Raw genomic sequence first — 27,644 nt, forward strand, 5'->3', positions numbered from 1 at the left:
ATTAAATTAAAGATAAACTACAACTAGCCTCATCTAATATAAGACAAAAAAGTGTTTGAAGACCACCTCCCTACCGTTTTAATGACTTCAGTTGAACTGCCCCTTTAGCCAAATCTGACACCCTACCCATCCAAAAAGAATAATTAGAGAATTTATCCCCATCAGTAACCATGCTACACAATACCCTTCTCATGGCTAAAATCAACTGCCCCCCATTAATGTTTTACCTCATACTGACCTAAAAACAAAACCATGTAATCTCCCTCTATGAACCATAAACAATCTCCTTCCCCACACTACCGGACACATCAGCTGCATCCTGTCTTCAACCAAAACTGTTGTTGTCCCCTTCCCAGCTTGATCCATCTTAGATGACCTTAGCCTAATATGAACTGCCCCTGACAGCATAATAACATCATCCCATGCCAACGACCCCAACAACTCTGACACCCGAAATGCTCCAAAGTACATCCATACACTCAGTGTTCCCCAAACAGCACCATCTTCCAAATTACTAAGTAACCTAAGAAACCCTGAAACAAGAGCTTTAAAATTCCCCTCATCACCAACCATTTATTTATTTATTTTACATTTGTTGACCGGGCTAGTCTAACTGGATACATGTCCATTTTCAGTAGAGGCCCGGGGAGATAAGTTTCACTTTAAACTAAATAAATCAAGACAAACAAACAAAAGTCCATGCAATATATAAAGCACATATACTTGAAGAATTTCTTCAACAACTTGAGTTATACAGTACTAAAAATATACAGATTGTGACTACTGAGTTTAATAAGGTAAAATACAATATTATTACCAAGGGAAAGAGACAGATATTCAGCATTAGTATATCGGGTATGAATGTGCCTTTATAAAGATGTACATTGGTTATGAAAAAGTGTATAACACTGAGAAGTGAGAGAATTATTGGATGTATGTACATGAAGAGGTAATTACAGTCATAGTGAAAGAAATGGATTGGTTAATATACACGGTGGAAAGATAAGAGCTCACTGAAGAAGGCAAATGTTGTTAGTAGCATACTCAGTGATAGCATCTTGGGAATAAGATACTAAGAAGGGGGTGCGGGATGAATTTGCTAATACTGCAACGTGGCTTATTGGAGGAGAGTTATAGAATAATGTTGTATTGGGGGGGGTTAGTCAGGGTTAGTACATGGGCATAGCCATTGTGTTTTTAGTTGAATCTTTAGTTGCTTTTTAAAGAGCGGCAACGATGAGAGAGATGTAAGTTTAATGGGAAGCTTGTTCCAAATCTTCCCCACTGAATTAGAGAAAAGAGAATCACCTGCCTTGTTGTGGGATTTCTGGATGGTAACCAGTAGTTTATTTGCTGAGCGAAGGGTATTAAGGTTTGTGTAGGGGGAGATGATGCTACTGATAATAGTAGTATTACTAGGCTGGTACAGAACCTTATGGGTAATGGAGAGTTGTTGACATTCTAGCTGGTTATTTACTTCAAGCCATCCTAGAAGTTTGAGATTTAGACAGTGATGAGTTCTAAATGAGAACCCAGTAGCAAACCTGGCAATATTGTTATAAGAAGTGGACAGTTTGTTTAGGTTGCTTTTGGAAAGATTAGTATAAACTGGTGAGGCATAGAAGAGGGTGGAGATCAGATGGGTCTGGGCAATAGTAGTTCTGGCTTCTGGAGTGAGAAAAGGTTTTATCCTATATAAGGATACACATTTTCTGTTTACAGTTTTAATAGTGGCATTAATATGTGAGTCAAAGTTGAGGTTGTGGTCAATCAATACACCTAAGAGTTTTGTTGCTGGGTCAGGAGCTATGATTGTACCATTGGTGGATGTAATAGAGAAATCTATTGGGGTGGATTTAATAGTTGGAGTAAATAGTAATAGTTTATTTTTTTTGGCATTAAGGAGGAGGCGACGATGTTAGAACCAGTTTTCTACTTGGTTAAATACTGTTTGGGTGATGGACTGGAGTTCAGATGAAGTGGATGCTTTACAAATCAAAGTGGAGTCATCTGCATATTGTATGCTGGTAGGTAGAGGTAAATTAGTAGAAAAGTCGTTAATGAAAATGGAGAAGAGTAGAGGTCCCAGGATAGAGCCCTGAGGGACACCAAGGGTAATAGGGAGCTGTTTGGATAGGTTATTATCCCAAAGGACAGCCTGCTGTCTATTGTGCATATAGGATTTGAACCATTGTAATGCCTGTGTGTCAAGTGAGAATGAGTTGAGTATGTTGAGTAGTATTTGATGGTTGACCATTTCAAAAGCTTTAGAGAGGTCAATGAACAGAGCAGAGGAGAGCATGTTATTGTTACGATGTTTATTAATGCAGTCTGTAAAGGATAGGAGAGCAGTCGTGGTACTGTGGAATGGTCTAAAACCATGTTGACAGTCAGCTAGAAGGTTATATTTGAGAATGTGGTCAAGAAATTGTTGATGGATACATTTTTCCATAATTTTGCCTAGTGGTGACAGTAGGGCTATTGGCCGAAAGTTAGAGAGTTCAGTTGAGTTCCCTCCTTCGTGAAGTGGGATTATGTGAGAGATTTTCCAGAGTGAGGGAATGGAGCCTTCAGTTATGGTTCTATTAATTAGAATAGAAATGGGATAGGCAAGAGCTTTTGCTGCAGTTTGAAGGTATTCAGGTGGTAGGGGATCAGCTGAGGGAGTACAAGGTTTACGTTTATGAAGCAGAGTATAGATGAGGGCTGTAGGAATAGGTTTTAAGTGAAAGGTAGGTGGTACTGTAGTTGGGGAGGATAAGAGGGTAGGGTTAACAGGGGGTAAGGTGTTAGCTAGAGATTGGACAGATTCAGTAAAAAAGGTATTGAAAGCATCAGCAATCTGGTTTGGAGAGTTTTGGGAGAGACCAGATGGGGTAGGTGTTTTAGAGTGGCCTGGATGTAAAAGATTATTTATGCCTGACCAGAGACTTTGGGGTTGATTATGGTGATTTTGTTGGAGTTTAAAGAAATATTTTTTTTATCCTGAAGTATTGATTTTTTGGTAGCATTTCTTAGCTGTCTAAAGTACTGCTGATCAATTGGGTCTTTAGTGCTTCTCCATTTGGACCAGATTTTATTTCTTTGTAGGATTTGTTGTCTGGTTTCTTTAGTGAGTCATGGGGCTGCTTTGCCTCTAGTTCTTATAGAGCGTGAGGGGGAGTGGAATTCTAAAATTTGTAGGAATTTGGAGTTAAAATGGGATACTGCTTCATCAATTGGCAGGTGCCTTAAGGGTAACCAGTCACAGGCTTGAAGTTCAGCCCGAAAGTTGGCTGGATCAAAATGTTTTCTGTTGCGGGTGACTTTAAAGGTAGTTTGATTTGGGATAAAGGATTCTTGTCTAGATAGATAGGTTAGTGAATGTCACTAATATCATCAGGAAGGATACCTACTTTGTAAGAGAGAGGGTGGCTGTTAATTAAGATCCAGTCTAATGTACTTTCTTTGCAGCTGGGTTTATGGATTCTGGTGGGGGTGGTAATAGTTTGCGAGAAGCCATAGAGGTTTATATGGGTTGTGGGTTCTAGAGTGGTACAGGTGTTCCAATCTATATTAAAATCGCCGAGTACAATGGTTTCTTGAGGGAAGGATGTTGAAAGCCAGCAGAGGATACTTTCTAAGATGCTAATGTTATTGCCAGGGGGTAGATAGGAGCATATTATGTATATAGATTTAGTGGTATTGAGCTGGAGCTTAGAGATAAGAATTTCCACATTAGTTTCTAGAGGTGGTTGTACTAGTATGGACGTGACCTGTAAATGAGATTAGTGCAGTATTGCTACCCCACCACCCCTTTTGGTAGTTCGGTCTAACCTTAAGATATTGTAACCAGGGTGGGAGTATATCATTGTCTTTTGTAACAGGTTTAAGCCAGGTTTCAGTTAAGCATAAGATATCAAAAGAGTGAGTATCTAGTAGAGCGTGTAGTTGGCTTACTTTATTGTTAACACTCCTTATATTGAGATGAGCTATTAGTAGCTGTCCTTGTTCAGACCTTCCTCCCTGCCCCATCCTTTCAACACTCGTCCAGCTATTCAGGATTTAGTAAAATCCTCCAGTCTTGCCGCCTGAGCAAACACACCATTTGCTGCCAAATCTACTCTCACCAACCTTACCGTCTTACACTGTGCCTTAGCCCCCACTAAATAAAGCAACAACAACTCTTCCAACCACACACATTTCTCCTCTGGCAGCTGCCAAACAAAACTGTCAAAATCATGCAAAGCCCTACCGTAAGCCTTCCTGGTAGACCCCGCCAAAGACTGCTGAACCAGCTTGCCGATCACTGCTGCCCAATCTGCCACACCACATCTGGAACTAGCATAGGATCCCTTGCTGCCATTGGCACCACCTGCTGGAACCTGGAAAACTGAAAATTAGACAAGCTGTCAGCAACCTCGTTCTTAACCCTCAGGACATGTACCCCTGTAAAAGAAAAATTAATCAACAAACTCTGAAGAACTAAATTTTGCAATACCATCAGCAAATGTTCAGACTTAGCAGTCTTAGATTGTAAAACTCTCACCACTGCAATATTGTCCGAGTTAAACACACTCCTTCTACCCCTCAAATGGTCTCACCACACCACTGACACTGCACAGATAGGCATCAATTCAAGAAAGGCAACATCATGCTTCCATTCTTCTGGCCACCCAGGAGGCCATGGCACTGCAAACTATTGTCCTGCAAAGAATGGTCCCATACCCAAAACCCCAGCTGCATCTGTAAAGAGCTAAAACTCACCATGACCTACCCAATCTGGCAAAAAGAGACACCATTAAACTTCTGTAGAAACTAACCACAACGTTAAAACCACATGTATTAGTTTTCTAACTTTCACCCAATAGTGCTTACCCCTACTCCCTTTCAAAAGAAATGCCACCAACCTACAGATTGTAAGTCCTAGTTGCACTTCCCTGCAAGCAAAATTCATCAGCCCTAAAAGTTCCATAGCTTCCCTCACCCATACCTTATCTCTAGACTTCATCCATGAAATCTTCTCTTGTACCCTAGCTCCATTCTCTTTCAGCTAATGAAATAATCCTAGCCCTGCATCCACAGCCAAACCCAAGAAATCTAACACCTTCACTGGGCCCTCCAGTTTATGAGTGGCCAAGGGAACTTCCAACTCATCACACATATCCAAAAACTCCCTCATTGCCACTAAAGCTCCCTCTTTCCCCTCCCCCACCAACAAGAAGTCATCCAAATAATGTACTGCTCTCTGCTCCCCCCACCCACGGCTGCCAAATCCAGTGTAAAGCAGTACTAAATTTTTCAAAAGTGGAACAAGCCACTGCACATCCCATTGACATAGCTGTATCAAAATAAAACTTGTCCCCCACTACCATGCCCCACAATGGCCAATCCTCCTCCCATACCAGCAATATGTGAAAGGCCAAGTCTATGTCCACCTTCACCAGCCAGGGGTCCTCAAAACTCCTAATGATGCAGACAGCATCATCCAAAGATGCATAAGTTACCTTAATCTCCTCTGGGATAAAATCATCGACAAACTTCTCTTCTGGGTAAGATAAGTGGTGTATCAACCAGAATTTGGCCAGTCTCTTTTTGGGAACCAAACCCAAGGGCAACACTTTAAACTGTGTAAATGGAGGGGAATCCAATGGGCCCAACAACCTGCCCGCCTAACACTCCTTCTCAACCAAAGACCATAAAACCTCTTCCCTCCCTCGCACTGACTTCAAATTTTTTTCCCACCTTACCATCTCCAACCAACTTTGACCTGATTGAAAACCCCTTTGAAAATCCTTCAATCAACTCCAGTGCCACTGCTGGCTGTGGGTACTGCAACAACAGGTCATGCAAAACATGCACTTTAATAGGAGAATGAGTCCCTCAGTCATCCCCTTATCCCCTGAAAAGACCCCACCTCTGCCCATGAAAATTGGCTCTGCACTGTATCCCTTGGAACCCCACAGGAGGTCTGCTAAATCCCCTATGACCAAGAAAGTTTGATGTCTGACTCCCAAATTGAAACTCACTCCTACCACACTGCACCACTGAGTACCCACCCATACACTTCGAACAAACATGAGAAAATCTGCAAGCTGTCCAAGGACATCTCCGCATATTGAAAGACCAACATGCACTACAGGTCTCTTCCATGAACTTACTACCCCTATTACCGCAAACAAAGCTGTCCATCATACTGGACAACCAGGTATCCAGGTGTCTTACCACCTGGCGCATAGTCTTATTAACTGTCGTTCTCTTCCAGAATTTCTAGGTTCATAGGTTCATAGGTTTATACTAGGCTATCTGCCCTAAGGCATTTATAAGCCTAGCCCAAATTATTGTGGCTTACGCCACCCCTTATATGAAAAAATACTGTGCCCATTAGTTTGTTATGCCTCTGTCCAGCAGTGACCCAGAGATGATTCCCGGGGTAAACCTACGATCTCCCATCCACAGGTCTAGATTTCTCTTGAACAGAGTCAGCGAGGTGCTCTGCCTCACATGGACCGGGATTTTATTCCACAGCATAGGGAGTCTCTGAGTGATAAATCTATCCCTCCAGCACGTCCTATTTATATCCGTGCTAAGGTTTAAGTCGCTTGCTCTAGTGGTTTTGGTGGATTTGGATTTTTTGAGGTGGAGCATGTCCATTAATTCTGGGTTGGACATGGCCTTGTATGTCAGGCACATGTCACCTCTGAGCAGACGGTATGCGACTGAATAGAGCTGGAGTTTCTTCAATCTGGCAGCATATGACAGATTTTGGAGTCCCTTTATCCTTTTGGTGAGGAACTTTTGGGGTCTCTCCAATTGCTGCAGATGTCGGGTGAGATACATCCCGAATGGGGCATTGTACTCGATCATTGGTCTGATAAGTGAAGAGTACAGGGAACAATGACCTCACTAGATCTGGATGTGAATCCCTTCATGATCAGGTGGGCAATGTAGAAGGTCTTTCTAACCACTTTAGCAATGTGAGTGTCAAAAGAAAGGCCACTGTCAACCTGGGTCCCCAGGTCCCTGATAACCTCTTCTGTGCTTAGTGGATTGCCACCTATATGGTAGCTTGGGGTTACCTTGTTTTTCCCGAAGGGTATGACTATACATTTTTTGGCGTTTAACTTCAGGCCATGGCTCTGGCACCAGCTATCTGTTTCCGTGAGTCCCTTCTGAAGGATATCCGTGTCCGATGCACTTTCCACTATGGCGCCCAGTTTGCAGTCATCTGCAAACTTTGTCAGCCAAAGTCCTCCCATGTTGGCCTGTACTTCTGAGAAGTAGATGCCAAACAATAGGGGGCCAAGGATACCAAAGCCAAGCATTACCCTGTCACATCCTTTGCACCTCCCATATCATCAAAAAATAATCCAAGAGTGGAAGGGATGAATTAATATCCCACTCAAAACATACAGCCATATAGTACACGAATCCCAAAACCCAATTTTCCCACGTCCTTTGCCGAAACTTCCCCAGTCACCTATGACCTAGGCAGCCAGGGCCACCAGCAGGTCTTTCCCATTTGCTGTTTCAGCTTCCAGCAGGCGCTGAACACCGTCTGCATCAATTAACTCAAATATGTCCCCATACTCACCTTTTCAGATCTTCTCCTTTACCACAATTGGTATGTGAGGAGTCAAAAGAACCGCAGCACCCACCTGTCTCAAAGCCTGTGTAGACAATCAATCTCCCGGTTGAGTCCCAAAGTCTGACGCTACTTCCTGTAAACAGGGATCAATCTCTATCTCCAGCGCAAAAAGATTACCATCCATGCTACCATCCTGGCTCACTAAAGACTGCAGCCCGCCATTGCCACCCCTGGAATACTGAGAAAATGAAGGCAGATCAACAACCCGATCACCCAAACTGTGGCCCTCACTCTGGGTAACCCCTACCTCAGCCTCCCCACTAACAGCAACTGTAGGGTCATTACCTGTTGGAGCTGCCAGTGCTGACTCAACCTCCGCTGTCCTTTCCTCTGCTGGCTGCTCCTGGTGTGCTCTCTTTCCTCTAGAGACTTGGTTACCTTTCGCCATTTGTCATCTCTTCTGAGTTTTGGGGCCCTGTGTGTTGGTCATTGTGGAGTCATCATTTTGCATCCCACAGAAGAAGTCCTCAGCTTGAGTGACAATCCTTGCCCACTCTTCTCATAATATCTGAACATCTGCCATGTCGAACCTTGAAACCTGAAATGACAGAAGTGCAACATAAGCAAAATGTGACAGTACCAGGAAGCTAGTTTTTATTCCCCCACCCCATTGCCTGCTGCCACGAGGCAACCCCCCCCCCAATACAGCAGACCTTGAACATTTAGTTCTAATGTTTCTTTTTATATATATATATATATATATATATATATATATATATATATATATATATATTTATATCTATATACATACACATGCACAACGTATACCTATATATATATATATATATATATATATATATATATATATATATATATATATATATATATATATATATATATATATATATATATACCCCTATACACACATTAGCACACATACGCACACACACACACACACACACATACACACACACACACACACACACACACACACACACACACAAACATAAATATATATGTAGATATATATATATATAAATAAATATATATATATATATATATATATATATCTATATATATATATATATATATATCTATATATATATATATATATATATATATATATATATATATATATATATATATATATATTTATATATATATATGGGTCTGCTTCTGTTTCTTTCCCTATACTATCAGCTAGTCCACTTTGTAGTGCAAACCTCTCAACATCTTCTTCTTCTTCTTTCTGCTGCTCCCATTAGGGGTCACCACTGCAGATCAAGTGTTTCCATTTCTTCCTGTCCTCTGCATCTTGCTCTGTCACACCAACCACCTACATGTCCTTTCTCACCACATCCATAAACCTTATCTTAGGCCTCCCTCTTTTCCTGTTAACTGGCAGCTTCACCCATAGCATCTTTTACCCAATATACTCTGCATCCCTCCTCAGCACATGTCCAAACCAACGTAATCTTGCCTCTCTGGCTTTGTCTCCAAACCTTCCAACCTGTGCTGACCCTCTAATATACTTATTCCTAATCCTGTCCATCCTCGTCCCACCCAGTGCAAATCTTAACATCTTCAACTCTTCCACGTCAAGCTCTGACTCCTGCCTTTTTGTCAATGCCACTGTCTCCAACCCATATGACATAGCTGGTCTCACTTCCCTCTTGTAGACCTTCCCTTTCACTCTTTCTGGTACTCGTCTGTCACAAATCACTCCTGACACTCTTCTCCACCCACTACATCCTGCCTGTACTCTCTTCTTCACCTCTCTTCCACACTCACCATTACTCTGTACTGTTGATCCCAAGTACTTAAACTCATCCACCTTCGCCACCTCTACTCCCTGCATCCTCACCATTCCTCTATCCCCCCTCTCATTCACACACATATATTATGTCTTAGTCCTGCTGACCTTCATTCCTCTTCTCTTTAGAGCATATCTCCACCTCTCCAGGGTCTCCTCCACCTGTTCCCTACTCTCACTACAAATCACAATGTCATCTGCAAACATCATAGTCCACGAGGACTCCTGTCTGATCTCGTCTGTCAACCTGTCCATCACTATTGCAAATAAGAAAGGGCTCAGAGCTGATACTTGATGTAATCCCACCTCCACCTTAAATGCATCCATCACTCCCACAGCAGACCTCACCACTGTCACACTACCCTCGTACATATCCTATACCACTCTTACATACTTTTCTGACACTCCCGACTTCCTCATACAATACCACAACTCCTCTGTAGGCACCCTGTCATATGCTTTCTCTAAATCCACAAAGACAGAATGCAACTCCTTATGACCTTCTCTGTACTTCTCCATCAACACTCTCAGAGCAAACATCGCATCTGTAGTGCTCTTTCCTAGCATAAAACCATACTGCTGATCACTAATCATCACCTTCTTTCTTAACCTAGCTTCCACTACTCTTTCCCATAACGTCATGCTGTGACTGATCAGTTTAATCCCTCTGTAGTTACTACAGCTCTGTACATCACCCTTATTCTTAAAATTCGGTACCAAAACACTTTTTCTCCATTCCTCAGGCATCCTCTCACTTTCCAAGATTTCATTAAACAATCTAGTAAAAAACTCCACTGCCATTTCACCTAAACACCTCCATGCTTTCACAGGTATGTCATCTGGACCAACAGTGTTTCCTTTCTTCATCCTCTTCATAGCTATCCTTACTTCTTCCTTGCTAATCCACTGCACTTCATGATTCACTATCCTCACATCATCCCACCTTCTCTCCCTCTCATTCTCTTCATTCATCAACCCCTCAGAGTACTCTTTCCATCTGCTCAACACACTCTCCACGCTTGTGAGTACGTTTCCCTCATTATCCTTTATCACCCTTACCTGCTACACATCTTTACTAGCTCGGTCCCTCTGTTTAGCCAATCGGTACAGGTCCTTTTCTCCCTTCTTAGTGTCCAACCTTTTATACAACTCTTCATATGCCTTATCCTTAGCCTTCGCCACCTCTCTCTTTGCCATGCACCTCATCTCCTTATACTCTTGTCTACTTTCTTCACCTCTTTGACAATCCCACTTCTTCACCAACCTCTTTCTCTGTATACTCTCCTGTAATTCTTCATTCCACCACCAGGTCTCCTTGTCCTCCTTCCTCTTTCCAGATGCCACACCAAGCACCTTTCTAGCCATTTCTCTTACTAGCTCTGCTGTAGTTACCCAGCTATTCGGTAACTCTTCACTGCAACCCAGTGCCTGTCTTAACTCTTCCCTGAACATCACCTCACAATTACCCTTTTTCAGTTTCCACCATTTGATCCTTGGTGCTGCCCTCACATTCATCCTCCTCTTCTTGATCACCAATGTCATCCTACAAACCACCATTCTATGCTGCCTAACTACACTTTCCCCTGCCATCACTTTACAGTCTTCAATCTCCTTCAGACTGGCCCTCCTACATAGGATATAATCCACCTGTGTGCATCTTCCTCCACTCTTGTATGTCACCCTATGCTCCTCCCTCTTGTTAAAATACATATTCATCACAGCCATGTCCATCCTTTTTGCAAAATCCACTACCATCTGACCTTCTGCATTCCTTTGCTTAACACCATACCTATCCATCACTCCATGCACTTCAAACCGCTCAACATCTCAATGTGAGAAATATGCCAAAAACCTATAAAATGAAACAATGGTTCAAAGAAGGGGGTTCAAAGAAGGGGAATAATGTCACTACCAAGTCTCATACCCAAGATCCTGTGCGCCGGAGTCAGAGCAAGGTACCCGTATGCCACTCATTTGTAACTAGCCCTATTACTGTTATAACTTAAGTAGTGTAATGCTGTTTTATTATTTTGAATGCGTGGCACAAATTACATGAAAATGGATACTCAGATGTATGTCAGCCTGAAGCTGACTCCTCAGTCTATCCCTGAGAATCTGAATCCTCTGCGAAAATCTGCATAGTTGGGAAGTATGGTGCACACTCTTTTTTTATATATATATCTTTATTTATGTTATTAATTTATAATTATTTATTTATTTGTGTGTGTGTGTGTGTGTGTGTGTGTGTGTGTGTGTGTGTGTGTGTGTGTGTGTGTGTGTGTGTGTGTGAGTGTGTGTGTATGTGTGTGTTGTGAATAACAATCTGAACAGCCCTTCCTGCCAATCGCACTGCCTTCCTTTGCCTTCCAGCACTCCAGGCCTTTAATCTCCCTGGCAACTCACCCACCCAACCAACGGTGATACTAAATGCTACCACACATGAGCAGAAATGGCTACTACATGGAGGACTTCATAGCCTGTGAAACACCACCAACGAGCTGCTCTCTTTCACTACCATCCCCCCATCACTCTCAGTCAGCCTGCAACCACACCAGAGAGGTGCCCACATGCCCTAAAGCCAGTATACCTGACATGCTATTTATTTATTTATTTTTTATTTACATATATACTTTTTTTTATAAAACCACGCTAAAAGTGCAGATGGTGGGCAGCATCACCACACATGCAAGAAGCATGGAACAAACTGCTCTGTGGACCCACCCGACTTACCCCACCAAGCAAACTCTCACAGTGCATTACCAGAGGCCATCTAAACCATCACACAGCCAACCATCCTAACAGAAGCTCCCAAACAAATCACCTTACCTACCTATATACCAGACACAGATCCACATAACTAAATGCACACTCCATGCCCTGAAATCTAAACTCACTTTAACTATTGAGCTTCTCCCCACAGGACTACACTGCACAAGTCCTCTGCAACAAAAGACCACATGCAAATCTCTGCCAACCTGCCATGCACCCCAAACAAGCCCATGCATCACCAGAACCATCTCCAGCTGTCCACAACATCCAAACCCTTCAGCAACCACCACAGGCAACAATGAGAAGAAAGGAAAAACACACAAAAAAAGCAAAAACAAAAAATAAACATTACCATCAGAAAGCTAGAAAGCTGCTTTCCTCACCTTGCCTGACCACACCAATGCCTACCTTACTACCAGCTACCTCAGGTCATCTTGGATGTGATCTTGAATCAACAAAACCACCACAAAAGTGAAACTCCACAAACAATTCTCCTCCTCAAAAGACCTAAAGACCTTCCCCTCTTCTTACTTCACTTCCTCCCTTCCTATCTCAGACTACTTAACCCTAACATTGCCTATCTCCTTCTACTTACTTTATCTGTCCATCCTACCTACCTTCCTTTAACAAACCAAACCCCCCACTAAACATGTCCTGTGACAAATTTGTCTCTTCCAAACTTCATTCGTGTTTTAAAGATGACTGTTTAATTAACAATTGTGATAAAAGGAAGTGCTTCATTTGTGGTAAAATGGGTCATGAAGCAAGAAAATGTGAGCAGAAATGTATAAAATGTGAAAAAATAGGGCATTCATGGATGGACTGCAATCCTACAGTAAAGGATACACAGGTAACAATAGTAGAACAAAATATGGTGGGTGTGTTATTAAATAATACAGAAGAAACACAACAAGAGAAATGATTGAGACTGATATAGGAATGGATGTAAATGAAAAGTAAAGAAGGGGGGACAAAGGAAGAAGTAAGTAATTCAAGTGATGAAGGGAATGATAAAAGGATAAAAGTCAGAAGTAAAAGAAGTTCTATTGGAAAATGAAAACAATTTAGGTACAAATATAAAGAAATTAGTCTTTAGATGCATAGTAGATAATAAAGAAGTTTATAGAAAAGAAAGAATGTTACATGAAATGAACCAAGAACATTTTTAAAAAAGTTGTGTAAACAAAGATATTTTTTACGAGGAAGAAAGGAAGAAGTAGCACCATAGCTAAGTAAAATGGTTAATGAAAAAATAAGAGAGATAAGGAAAGAGGAAGGAAGAATATATATTGAATACACAAAAAGAAATTATGCAGACAGTTAAAAGACATATTCTAAAAACCTTTTACATAAGTGATACTATAGGGAAAAAAGATGCAACTTAAAAAAAACTAACTGAGGTGAATAATAAGAGAAAGGAAGAAAAGATTACAAATGACAGACTTTAAAAAGGTATTGAAAACAGTAAATGTAGGAGCAGCCACAGGTTTAGGTGGACTTGAATTTTTAATGGCTAAGGGCATGCAAGAGTGGCAAAAGGAGTATTTTTAGAAGTATTGAATGAATGTTTTGAAAAGGGTTGAAATGAAGAACAAATATATATATATAGGTACAATGAAATTTATATGGAAAAGAGGAAAAAGAACAGAAATAAAATATTGGATATCCATAGTATTAAATAATGTGAATTATAAGATCGTTATGAAAAATAACAGGAAAAAGCATAATAAGTAAGGTTATTAAATTACTGACTGAAACAATATTTGGAATAAAAGAAAAAGGAAGTCCAGAGCTATTAATGTTAATAAGAGGGTTGGCTGATGATGGAGTAAATAGGAAAACAGAACTGAACATACTAGTAGGTGACATAGTAAATATCTGACAAGATCCAGTATGAAGTATTATATCTATATATATATATATAAATATATATATATATATATATATATATATATATATATATATATATGGGAGATCTTGACAGAATATAACATAAGTAACAAAATAATCAATGTGTTGAAATCTATATATAGCAAAAATGAAGTCAGATACTGGTAAACGGTTGCTTAAGTGAGGCAACAGAAATAAAGAGTGGTATTAAACAAGGGTGTCCAGTAAGCAGTATACTATTTGCATTTATTATGAATGTGGTAGTTTCTAAGATAAATTGGACATTAGAGGAAGCTAATGGGGAAATCAGATTCCAGTAATGTTCTCTTATGCAGACGATTTAGTACTAGCTGTGAAAATAAAAAATGGATGAGTATAGCTATTCAGACAACTAATAAAGAACTAATGGTGTTAAGGCTAAGTATTAATGAATTAAAAAGTAAATGACTGGGACTCTATGGAAAAATAAGAGATATTCAATTTAATAAGGAACAAATAGAAATTTTGGGAATAAAGTTTGGCAGTGAACAACAGAGAGTCACACAATGGAAGGATATAATACTTAACATAAGAAGTATGTATATATTCTGGAGAAATGTTAAACTTTCATATAGAAAAAATATATTTAATTAATTCTGTGATCTTAGGTAAGATGGCACATCTGGCAATTGTGTTTATGATATCACCAGAAACTGAGAAAGAATTACTGAATGTGCTATTCACATTCATATGGGGATCTAGGTTTAACCCTATTAAAAGAGGAATTATGTATGTTAAGACAAAAGAAGGAAGTTTGGGTTTAGTAAACCCCATTGTATATACAGCATCATTAAATGTATATGAAGTATTAATAGGAATAAAAAAAGGAAATCTGTTAATAAAGATTATAGAGGAGAACATAAATCAATACGGGAAAAGCTTAAAGGTTTAAAAAGAAGTAAAGTGATCACTTGTATGGAAACAAATCTATAACAAGAACAAATATTACTATGGAAGATTGATTCAGGAAACACAGACAAGAATAGAAAAACATGGTATGAAAATTTAATGGGAAAAATGTATTATGCGTATTCTTGGAAACAGAAGAGAAAAAAGTGAAAGCAGTAAAAGCAAGAATAAAAAGATGCAAAAAATATGAAGAATGTACACATTTTTTTGGAGGTTATCTATAAATAAGTTACTGATATAAGCAAACATGCCATATAAATCAATAAAAGATAGAATTTGTATACATTGTGGGGGACTAGAGACTACTGCGTACATTTTTTCTGAAATGTGAAAGACTGAATCAGTTGTGGAAAGAAATATGTGACAAAGACTGCTTAAAAGGGCTAAAATTGATAATTGTATAAATACGGCTATAATAGATTATGGATATTATGAAAATATGAAACAAAAGGATATAGATAGATTAGGTAAGAAATTGTTTTGTAATACAGATTATATGTTATGAAAGAATGAATGAGATAAAATATAATTAGAAATGGGTATTGTCAGGAATTTTGAAAGACAATAAGATTTTGGTTATGGAAGAAAGAGTGGGGAAGCCGAAAGTCTAAAAAAAAGATTTGTTGTTTAAAATGTGCAGATCACTTGTAAATACTTGTAAATAATTTGTGAATTCTTGTATATAGAATGTATTTATTGTATTTTGTGATTTCTTAATAAAGGACCCCCAAGTCTTTTTTATAGGTGCCATGAGATCTTTTACATCCACCTAAACTACCACAGTTTAACATCTCATCCAAATGATAACATACTCAGGAGAACAGCACACCCCCTTGTGCTACACTGTAGAGTCTACAATCCATCTGCCTGGTGGGGGAATAGAACCTATAGCCTTCTGCACCAAGGGACAGTGTGCTACATTTTGCACCAGTGACACTGCCAGTATGGGATTCTTATCTCTACAAAGAGAGACAGTGTATTTATGTGATGACAAAGTATGTCCATTTATCTATTATATCACACCTGAGCCATAACCCTTTTTAGATCTGTGTTGTATATGTACACAACTATGGCTTCTGGCATGTGTTGTTGTTTTAAGGAACACTCTGCTTGAGGATACAATATGTATATTGTAAAAGTGGCAATATTTGTGAGAATTGTTCTAGGAATTCTTTAATGGGAATTGTGATACTTACAGTATAATGCTTGTTATGGGTACTAAACCAAAAACAGTCAAGCCACAAACTAGTAAAACCTCAAAAAGTTGAAGCCAGAGGCAGAGCCACTATTTGCTGAATTTATTAAGTACTTTCATCCTCACAGAACAGGACTTCATCAAAATGAATTACAAAGACATAAAATGCAGCTTAAACAGAAAAAATTAAAAATAACGCCCACCAATTAAATCAATATAAACAATTAAACATTAAGTCCCCTTAGAAAATATAAAATGAACATCAGCTCGCACAGAAATGGTAAACTGGAATCTAGAATGTAATTATCAAACTTATCAGTATGTCTTTAAATCATAAACCTAAAACTTGAGACTTAGATTGACGCATTACAAAGCACAAGCCGCTTTAAGTCTCAAAACAGAGCTAATAGATATACATTCATTTAAATCTGGGTAAACTGTGCGATTCGTGCGGAATTGCCACTGCAATTCTTTATACTCTAAATAATCATCAACTGGTCCAGCCCTCTGACCAAGATCCACATGGTCAATAATTATGAATTTAAATGAATGCCCATTGTGTTTTAAAATACGAACATATAAAGCATTATTGGAATCATTCCTCTGAATGTCATAAATATGCTCGTATACCCTTTTTCTAAAATTATATTTTGCTTTTCCTATATACTGTAGTTTTGGCACAAAGCCACATAAACCATTCCTTTTGTACCACAATTATATTTCTTCTTTATTTTTATAGTACCATAATCTTCAAGTTTGACTTCCTTAACTTCCAATATGTATTTACACTGAGGGCAATGTCCACACTTGGTCATCCTACCCTCTTGCCATAAATGATTGACTCTTTCCAACATATTCTTGAAACATCTATCTTTTTTACAAACTACTAATGGTTTGTTTCCAACTATGTCTGTGTACTCAGTACCAGTACTGAAGACACTCCAATATTTTGGACAATTTGTCTGTCATCCCAAAAGATACTGCTGTATGTATGTACCAGGGCTTTGTTTAAATTCTCATTATCTATAGTAACAGGATTAAACCCTATTTGACCATCCTTTGCGCCCAATAGTACCCATTGACCTCTTTCAGATAACCTCACCAGATATACTAAGAAAACATCAGGGTAGCCTCTACTGGTCAACAGGTTTCTCAACCTTTGACATTGTGTTCAAAATCCCCCTCTATCAGATACCATGCGGGCAAGTCAAACGCATTGTCCTTTTACCGATAACGTCTTTTGATGAATCGAATGCCAACTATCATACTGAAGTAACATGTTAGAATAAGTTGGCTTCCTGTAAATTGTAGAATTAAAACACTTATTCACTGTGTCCTTCCTAAATGTGACATCCAAATAATTGACCTTCTCGTCATATAAAGTCATAGTGAATTTAAGAAAGTCGGTAGTACTGTGTATGTATTAAAAAACATTGTCTAACTTTTCTCTTGTATCTTTCCAAAAAATTATAATATCATCAAGAAAATGCCCATATAATGAACAGCATGAGTTAAAACTAGAGGTGGTTACAAAACTGGTCTCCCAACAGGAGAGCACTAGGTTGGCAAATATGGGGGCACATGCTGCCTCCATAGCAATGCCTTTGATCTGTTTAAAAAGTTGTTGCTCAAAAATAATAAAATTGTTGTTTAATACTACTTCCATAAGTGTTCTTAGAGTAAAAATAAGGTCATGCTCCAAAACTGAATGGTGGCATAAATAACCATAACACCATTCAATACCTGTATCATACAGAATGACAGAAAACAGGTCTTTAATCTCAATAGAGACAAAGGTAATTTTTTCTTATATAGGTCATTGGAGACTCTCCTTAAAATGTCACAGGAGTCTTTAAAAAAATTCTTACCCTGCTAAAACATTCTTGGTATGGTAATCAATTAAGTTGGCAATAAAAAATGTCTTTGAGGCCTTGGCATCCACTATTGGTCTAAGGGGTGGGCCCCTAAGATCTTTGTGTATCTTTGGTATCCCAAAGACTGGAGTGATTCTTGGATGTACAACTTTTAAATAATTATACTGGGAGGGAGAATCTGATTATTTCTTAATAAATCTTCGAGAAGTAAATCTATTTGATGGCATGCAATGTTTATCATGTTGGAACTTGTTTCCTTATAGATATCAAAAAATAACATGGACAACATCTTATTATTATAGTCATTGGTGTCCATAATTACCAGCCCCCCTCCCTTATCTGGTTTCCTTACCCTGATATTTAAATTATCACAAACCATTTTAAGTGCTTGCATTTCATTCAAGCTCAGGTTGAAAGGAATGCTATTCTTCACTACCCCTTGCCGTAATGAATTACAAATTTCAGACTCGCATAGCTTTTCAAATACAGACACAATAAAATGATAGGGTGGATTAAAGCAACTTTACTGCACACAATCAGAACCCAGGCTATTACTTCCTGCACATCCTTTGAAATTAAAACTGAAATTCAACTTTCTAGAAAACATTTTTTTAAGTTAATTAATCTTCCTTAATTCTAGCTCTTCTAACAGGTACAACAGGCAGCCCCTTTTCAAATAAACTGGCATGAAATGGTTGCAGATGTACATTACTATAATTATAAATTTTAAAATCACCTTTGGTGTTACAAATGACTTCAGTAACATAATTTTCATCAATCATTTCCAATGAGGGTTCCCTCTTCCTCTCCCTCTGCCCCTCCCTCTCTGATGTCGACACCCTCTTTTTTTCACATATTCCACTGAATTGTCCACCCTTCATTTAATCAGTTTATCCAACCTCCTCAGAGGGGATGTTCTAAAGGGTCCAATTCGCCTGGAGCCAGTTCAGTGGCATTATGAATGTTGTGGTTGTTAGTTTGATTGCTCATATCAAGCACCACTGTATTAGTATTTGCCTTACTCAAAGGGGGCAGAGGGTAAGCAGATCCACTTTCATATTCTTTCTGGTCCCTTTTTTGTTGTGAGTACCTTTTGCTGTTACTGTTTCATGTTTTTCCACATATGTGTGCCATCCATAGCTATGTCAGGTTGTCACTATAGAAAGCTGTTTGTACCTGCAACTGTTGATAACAGTATGCATCATAGCAGTACCATATGCAAGTAGGTGCATATTTATGTGGCTATTCAGAAATATGAATTCCTATTTAAGAGAGTATGCTTTTTCACATCTATAGCTATCTCTCTAGTTCTCTCTGTCTCACTATATCTATATCTGTATTTTATATATATATATATATATATATATATATATATATATATATATATATATATCAGCACTTCATAATCTTGAAATTCTGAAATACCGAATTTCAGAATCACGAGATCATAAAGCCGAAAGTTCTAAATACCGAAACCCCAGAAGCGCAAATTTCAAAATCCCGACGTTCAGAAATGTTGAAGTAGCGCTTCTGGTGTTGTGGTGTTTGAATGGAAGTTCAGGTAAGTATGTATGATTAAAGGTGTTGGTTAGGGGCTTTAGTGTGTGTCAGTGTGTGTTGTGACTGTAATGTGTGTGTGCAAGGGGAATGTAGGTGTGTGGTGGTGTTTTTGTGTGTCTGTCTGTGTAGTGTGACCCTGGAGTTAGTATATTTAAGTAGAGGGGGTGTGGGGTGGTGCAGCCTCCCACATAGGGGGTGCAGGGGGGCTTTCCCCCCTGCTTGTATGTAGTGTAGGTTTGTTTGTTTGTGTGTGGGGCGAAGGTGTGTGTTTGTGTATGTTTGTGGTGTCTGGTTAGTGTAGGATTCACAATTTCAAAATTTGTGCTTTTGGGATTTTGGTATTTAGAACTTTCGGCTTTATGGTCTCAAAATTCTGAGATTCGGTATTTTAGGATTTCGGGATTATAAAGTGAATATATATATATATATCTATATGGCTCTACTTGTAATGGCCAAATTTACAAATGGCCAAATTACAATTTACCAAGACTAAACCACTGAAATTACCAAATGCCGAAAAACTACAAAGCTAAATTACACTTTGCTGATTTGTACTCAAATGCTAGTCCCTGTTCAGATACTATAAAAGAAATCCAAATTTGTCCTATTGCATACATAGTACTCTTACAAACATGGTGAACGTGATGAGTAGCGCACAAAGAAGTCTAGGCTGCATCTATACTACAGAGAAGTCTCAGAAAAGAAATGATGTACTTGTCATCGAGGGATACATATACCACATCAACAAGAACTCTAAATTTAAAAATGATTGGGTATGTAAGTTTAAACATTCCCTGCACTACAAGGGTAAAGCTTTCACTGTGCGTGTAACAGATGGTGAAGAACTAGTTAAGTCAGTACAATATAACCATTCTGGAGACCCTGCTGAGGTGGAGACGTATACTGCCTGTAGTAAGTTAAAGCAAAAAGAAGCCTTGTTTAGGGACACTCCGTGCATTGTGGTAGATGATGCGATTGTTTCTTCTGCTGTTGAGTTTGCTGCGTCATTGCCTATTGAAAGGCATTACTGCAGCAAGTACGAAGAGTCCATACTCGTCCATCTGTAAGAAAGAAGTGTCCATCAGTAACTCTTAGCAATATTAATATCAGTGATTTTCCAATCAAATCTGGACAATTTGTTATGAAAAGACTAGCTGATACAACTGAGCAAAATATAGTGGTGGTATTAACAACTGCTAAAAATCTGTCTGATCTGAGTAAGGCAGTCATTTGGTCAATGGATGGTACATATATCAGAAAGGGTATCATGTGTAGGCAGTTATATACAATTCACTGCTCATAAAGTATGGTGCTTTCATGAAGTCTGTTCCGTTGGTATATTGTTTGATGTCAAAGAGATCTTTGTGGTCATATAATTATATGTGGCACTGTATATTTGTGGTCATATAATTATATGTGGCACTGTATATTTGTGGTCATATAATTATATGTGGCACTGTATATTTGTGGTCATATAATTATATGTTGCACTGTATATTTGTGGTCATATAATTATATGTGGCACTGTATATTTGTGGTCATATAATTATATGTGGCACTGTATATTTGAGTTGTTGGACAGCACTGGGCAAGGTATTCAATGTCAATATATTTTATGTGACTTTGAAATTGCGGCTATTAAAAGTTTGCATGTAAATATGAATGGTATTGTTAGCAAAGGTTGCTTCTTTCATTTTGGGCAAAACCTGTAGAGGAAGGTACAAGCGTTGGGCTTAACCTCCCTATATAATTGGAATATGAGGTTCCAATCATATGTTAAGATGTTGGCTGCTGTAGTGTTTTTAGAAGAGAGGGGTGTCATACCAACATTTAACATACTAAAGGAGGCGTTTCTGGTGGAAGACAAGGATTTGATAAAATATTTCACAGAATGGCATGTATTTGGCAAACCTAGAAAGTTTACAACCTGTTCTGCAAGTTGCGTACGGTTCACTCCATTGTTTCCTATTTCATTCTGGAATGTGTCCATACTAAATGATAAGTTTTTACCAAAAACTCAAAACAGTATGGAAGCGTGGCATTGGTGGTTTAAGTGTTTGGTCAGACGGTATCTGACAGATCTGTATGTAATATTGTCTACTGTAGCTTGTGAGCAAAACAGGGTGGATGAAATCCAGGCTCGAATGATTGCTGGATGTCCTCCTTCACCTAAAAAAATGTAATTCAATAAAATGACAGGAGCACTTTCCATGTGTGTTTGCTAAAAGGGAACAATATACATGCTTGGAATATATTTCCGCAATCGCAATGTTTTTGAAAATGTACAGCACAGTTTGGAAATGGTTGGACTGATATTTCCTTCAAAGCAGGTTTTTCTTAATTATACTGTGTTGATTTCAGTGTAAGTGTATACTACTACTGTTTGTGTCTTTGCACTAGGGTTGCTTACTTCGGGTTGTGAAAGCACAGGTTGATGTTTGCACTTTTACGTTCGCCTGTTTTCTTTTCGGCAATATGAAACTCGGCAAAGTGTAATTCAACTTTGTGGGTTTTCGGCATTTGGTAATTTCAGTGTTTTAGTCTCTGTAAATTGTAATTCGGCCATTTGTAAATTTGGCCATTACAAGTAGATCCATATATATATATATATATATATATATATATATATATATATATATATATATATATATATATATACACACACACACACATATATATATATATATATATATATATATATATATATATATATATATATATATATATATATATATATATATATATATATATATATATATATATATATATGTGGGTGCATGCACAAAAAATCATAAAGTAAGCAAAGCCAACATGCATTGCATGAAGGCATTGCATAAAAATATCACATAAACACTATTTGCATCCATCCTTTAATTATCTTAAAAAGTTTGGCGTATAATAGTGTAAGAATTTTTGTAATTCCTACTTGTACAGGTGTACACATAACCATAATATGTGCAAAGCCAGCAAACCCTGCATTAGTCCATTCGGTAAAATCTGCTTGTCAATTGTATTATTCTTATGCATATCATGCATGAATATTGTTTGTTACATTACCCCTTTCATTAGTCCTGAAACTTTCAAGTAGACTATTGGAAGACTCACGGGGATTTTACCATTTACATCTTATAAGATGTTCCAGCTAAACCTTTTTCAATATTTAAACTCATAAGCATTTGTTCAACACAAAATTCAGCTTCTCTAGTAATGACAACAGAACTGTTTTCATCTTCCTTAAAAAACAGATTGGCATTTGTTTCAAATTGGTGTAAGGGTAGATATTTATCAGCTGGCAGTTTATTATTAAAAAAAAAATTCCCAGCAGGGTCTTTGACATTTCTAAGAATGGATTTGAAGATCAGTTTTAAAGCAGATGTAGTGGAATTTTATTTGGAGTTATACGTGGATGGGTTTTATACAGAAAATGATTGACTCCAAACATGTATTTTCACGAGACTTTTTAACATCCAGTTTTGAAGTAAACAAAAACAGTTATTTTAAAACTAATAACTGTGATGTTGGACCATTGGAAAGGTAAACATTGAGAGGGGGGTACTCATTAATCAACAATCTTTTTTTCTGCTTTTGGTCAGTTTATAAGTTTCATATTTTAGTCAGTACATGAAGAATTAAATACCTGAGTTTATTAACATGGCATACTTTGATGCATCACTAATTATCTGGATTCCATCCCAATGTGAAGGCAGTCTCCTCTCATTCATTTCCATAATTTCCTTGGCTTACAGCCATCTTTCTCTCTTTTCATATCTTGTTTTGCCACCATATGCTGAATAGCTCTTAATTTTGCTATTTTAGGAGATGCTAGCAGTAACCACACAGCCTATTACATCAATGTGGCTTCTGTATTCAACTCTTAAAGAGCACAGTTGATCCTTCATTGCTTCCCTTTGCTTTCCTTACAAGACATACGAGGATTCATCAAACTCCAACATATTATTAGAATGATTATATAGACTTACAAAGAAAGAAAGAATAATGCTGCATATATACAAAGATGAGGAAAAAACTTCACAGCCTACTGTTTTACATAGACATAATATTCCTTATGTATGTGGTTGCTAAACATTTTTTGTGCACATAATGCATGTTTAATACATGTATGTCACTGCTGGGAATGCACCGAGTCACATATGTATCTTGTCATGTAATCATATAACCTAAGTATACTAAAAATACTCATGGGTGATTGGGTAATAGGCTAGTCATAACTGCTCAGCTCTTTATATTTTACCTGCATGAGACAGCTTTTTATAATATGAGATACTAGTTATTATAGCAACTTGAACTGTTTAAGAGTGGTATGTGATTGCATTGTTAAAGTTATCTTGCATGCACAGTAATTGCCTTACTAAGATGTGTGTGAAACAATATCAGATCTCTGTTACACATTGTATTGCACTATTCAGTACTGTACACACCTACAATCATGCTGGTCAGGCGGGTCTATATTATATAGCTAAAAAATTAAAATGTTGAACGCTCACATGAGCATAAATGCAGAAATTCAAAATCGCTATTGTGGGGGACTGGAGCCCCCCCCCCCCCACGCTTATTCCAACTCTGAGATCACACTACAGTGAGGAAAGAGCAAATATTCTGATCCTCACTGTACTGCGATCTAAAAAAATAAACATCGTGTTCCTGCATTTATGCTCATGTGAGCATTCGACATTTTGACTTTTCATCGATCTAAAGTAGACCTGGTCAGGCTACCATATATTAGCAAATATCAGCTGTATGTCTATCCAGGTAGGACCATAATATACTGCACTGTCCTCTAACTGTCTGCAGTATTCTCCTGAGTCCTCCTTTCCATGGTACCACAGGTAGGTAGGATCATTCAAGTATTTGACCCTACAGATCAGTTTCACTGGCTGGTATGGACTGGTGAAGACATAGTGCTGGAAAAGATTGCGATTGGGAACCAACTTTGGGGCTCACACAAGATGGCTCAAGACAGTAATTGGAAACCTAACCCTCTCTGTGCTGACATCATTTAAAAGAGCACCATGTGCTGTTGTTACACATGACCATCTCTTTAGTTGAGTCCATATCCCTTCTAAAGGTATAGCTGCACATCCACTTATTCTAGCCACTGTTTATGGCTCAGTGCTTCACTGAAGCTTCAAGAATGGCTTGCTTTATATTAGCATGTCATCCCCAAGACTTCTCTGAAAAGGAATAAGCAGGCATAGCCTCATCATTTCTCTTCCCCCACCAGGTCTTATAGATTCTTGGTTCACTAACTGATCCTCTGCAAGACCTTTAGATTTCAGCACATACTTTTGGATTCAAAAGAGTCGACAAACATTGACGTTATGCTATCAATCATTGAAATTTAGAACATCACATGCTAATGAGGTCTATTAGTTTTTATTTATTTATTTGGTATTTGTTTACTGAGATAATCTGTCTGGGTTTCATAACCCATTTGCAGCAGAGGCCTGGGGAGAAATGCTGTACATATAAACTTGGTTGCACATATAATACAACAAGTTACTTAAATGAGTATAATCAGACTGACATTTATAGGCAGGCACTTACAGTTGTTTGTATCATACTAAAAATGTAATAGTAGAACACTGACAGCTTACATACATACAAAACTGAAATAAGCTTCTTTAGGGTAATACTATTTGCTCAGACTGAGTTTGATTAGCATGGCACAGTCTGAAGTGGGTTAGCCATAATATTAGTCCTTTGGTAAGTAAGTAGAGTGCTAGAGACAGAGAGGTACAGTAAACTCTCAGTTAACCGGGCCCCATAGGGATTGGTAGATGTCGGATAACTGTAGCTTCTGGTTGCTTGAGAGTTACTATTAAAAATAGGCCTGACAAATACTGTACCCTGTACTATTTGTTTGGTTTGACTTATTCTCAGGTTGGGAAGAGAGGGAATTTATTTATACCTTCCTTTTTAAAACTCTAAAACTCTAAAAACGTAAGATATGTTTCTGTAGGAGGAAAACTGAAAATGCAACACGTGAAAATCGTGCTGTATTTCTTCAATATCTTTTACCAGTTGCTTGAGAGTGATGGTTGCTTGAGTTCCAGTTAACAGAGAGTTTACTGTACACAGTTTTCATAACTTTACTGTGATGGTTGGTAGATTAGTTTTGGAGGAAGAAGGTTAGTGTAGTCAGAGGAGGTGTAAGGAGGCCAAGAAGTGGATTAGCCTGGAGTTATGCATGTGCATAACCATGATTTGTTTAGGTGTTCTTTTAGGAACGCTTTAAATAACAGTAGGCTGGGAGTTAGCCTGATGTTAGGTGGGAGGGTATTCCATAACTTAGTAATAGCGCATGAGTATCTTGATTTTCCTGGGTTTCTGGAAGGTTTGTAGATTTTCAAACGGTATTTATCTTCGGATCTTTATCTGTTTTATTTATTTATTTTATTTAACATTTGTTAACTGGGAAAGTCAGACTTGGAACAAAGCCAATTATTAGCAGAGGCCCGGGGAGAAATGCTCCAGATGCATGCCTTTGATCTGAGTGATCTGTTAGGTTTGTAATGTTGGATTAGGTTTACTAGGGTAGAACAGGCAGTAGGCCTATAGAATAGGTTGTGAATTGTAGTTAGGTGTGTATATGTTAACAGGTTTGATAATCCTAGCAAATTTAGTTCTTTTAGTGGTATGCTGTGATGAGTATGGTAGTTGGAGTTTGTTGCAAAGTTTGCTTCTTTGTTGTAGCATTGTTCCAATTTAGTCTTGGTTGAGTTTTGCAGATTGATTAGTATACAAGCACCACGGAATAATGAGTGGAGCAGGAAGTTGTATCCAGAGTGGTCTTGGTTGGAGTAGTAAGGAATTTGCTGTTTCTGTAAAAGAGTCCAAGTTATTTATGGGTCTTCTTGATATTTTGTTGGATATGAAGGTCAGAGTTGAGTTTGCTATCGATAATAACACCTGCACATAATGCATGTTGAATATGTGTATGTCTGTTTATTGTACATTTTCTATGATGGTTTTATCAGCTGTAAGAATATTAAATTGGTCTGGGCTGAGGGTGGAATTTTTGGAGTGAAAGACTATGAGTTGGTTTTTGGGGGATTTAGAAGGATTTGGGACTTTGTGATCTAGTATTCAGTTGCTGTGAATGATTGTTGGGTTTTGATTAGCAGTTCTGGGAAAGTACGAGAGGTACAGATTAAGGTGGGATCATCTGCATACTGAGTTAATGTTCCTGGGGAGGAGAAGTGTATAGTTTATTAATAAATATGTTAAATGGTAGGCGTCCCAAGATGCAGTCTTGGGGGACTCCTATAGGGTTATGTAGGAAAGAGGAGAGTCAGTTAGACCATTTAACTGCTTGCTTCCTATCATGAGGGTAGCTTTGGAACCACTGAAGTGTGGAAGTGGAGCACCCTAAGTTGGATAGTGTGTCTAACAATAAAGTGTGTGAAACTAGGCCAAGGCTTTTGAGACATCCAGGAATACTGCAGATACTAGGTATCCTTTGTGCCTGGCCTTGTTAATTGTGTTTGTGAAGGATAATAGGGCAGTGAATGTGCTATGACCTGGCCTAAAGCCATGTTGAGTTTGAGTGAGCAGGTTGTTTTGGAGTAGATATTTCATTAACAGCTGGTGAATACACCTTTCCATGATTTTGGATAAAAGGGATAGTATTAATATTGGACAGAAATTGGATATTTGACTATGATTTTATTATTTATGATGTTGAAGAGCAAATTATGGCAGTGAATATGTCATATAAGTCTGTGGTATTCTGAGATGTTTACTTAGATGGGATTATCTCCACAGAGAGAAAAAATATAGCTTTTCGTATTGTGTTCAGTAGGTACCTGATTATATTCCACCTGCCATGTGTTTGTTGAAGTTAAAGACGTCCATGGAAGACATTACCTGTATATTATAGCACTGCTTACATGTGTGAGCCTTCCTTTTGAAACCACTCTACACAATACTTCTATTGTAATGCTGCTTGTTGGCAACATTTCAGGACACTGACGCATATTTTCCTCACACATTTATTTTGCCCATAGG

This window comes from Protopterus annectens, chromosome 12.part0, assembly GCF_019279795.1.
Source record: "Protopterus annectens isolate FY-2018-M chromosome 12.part0, PAN1.0, whole genome shotgun sequence".
Lineage (NCBI taxonomy): Eukaryota > Metazoa > Chordata > Ceratodontiformes > Protopteridae > Protopterus > Protopterus annectens.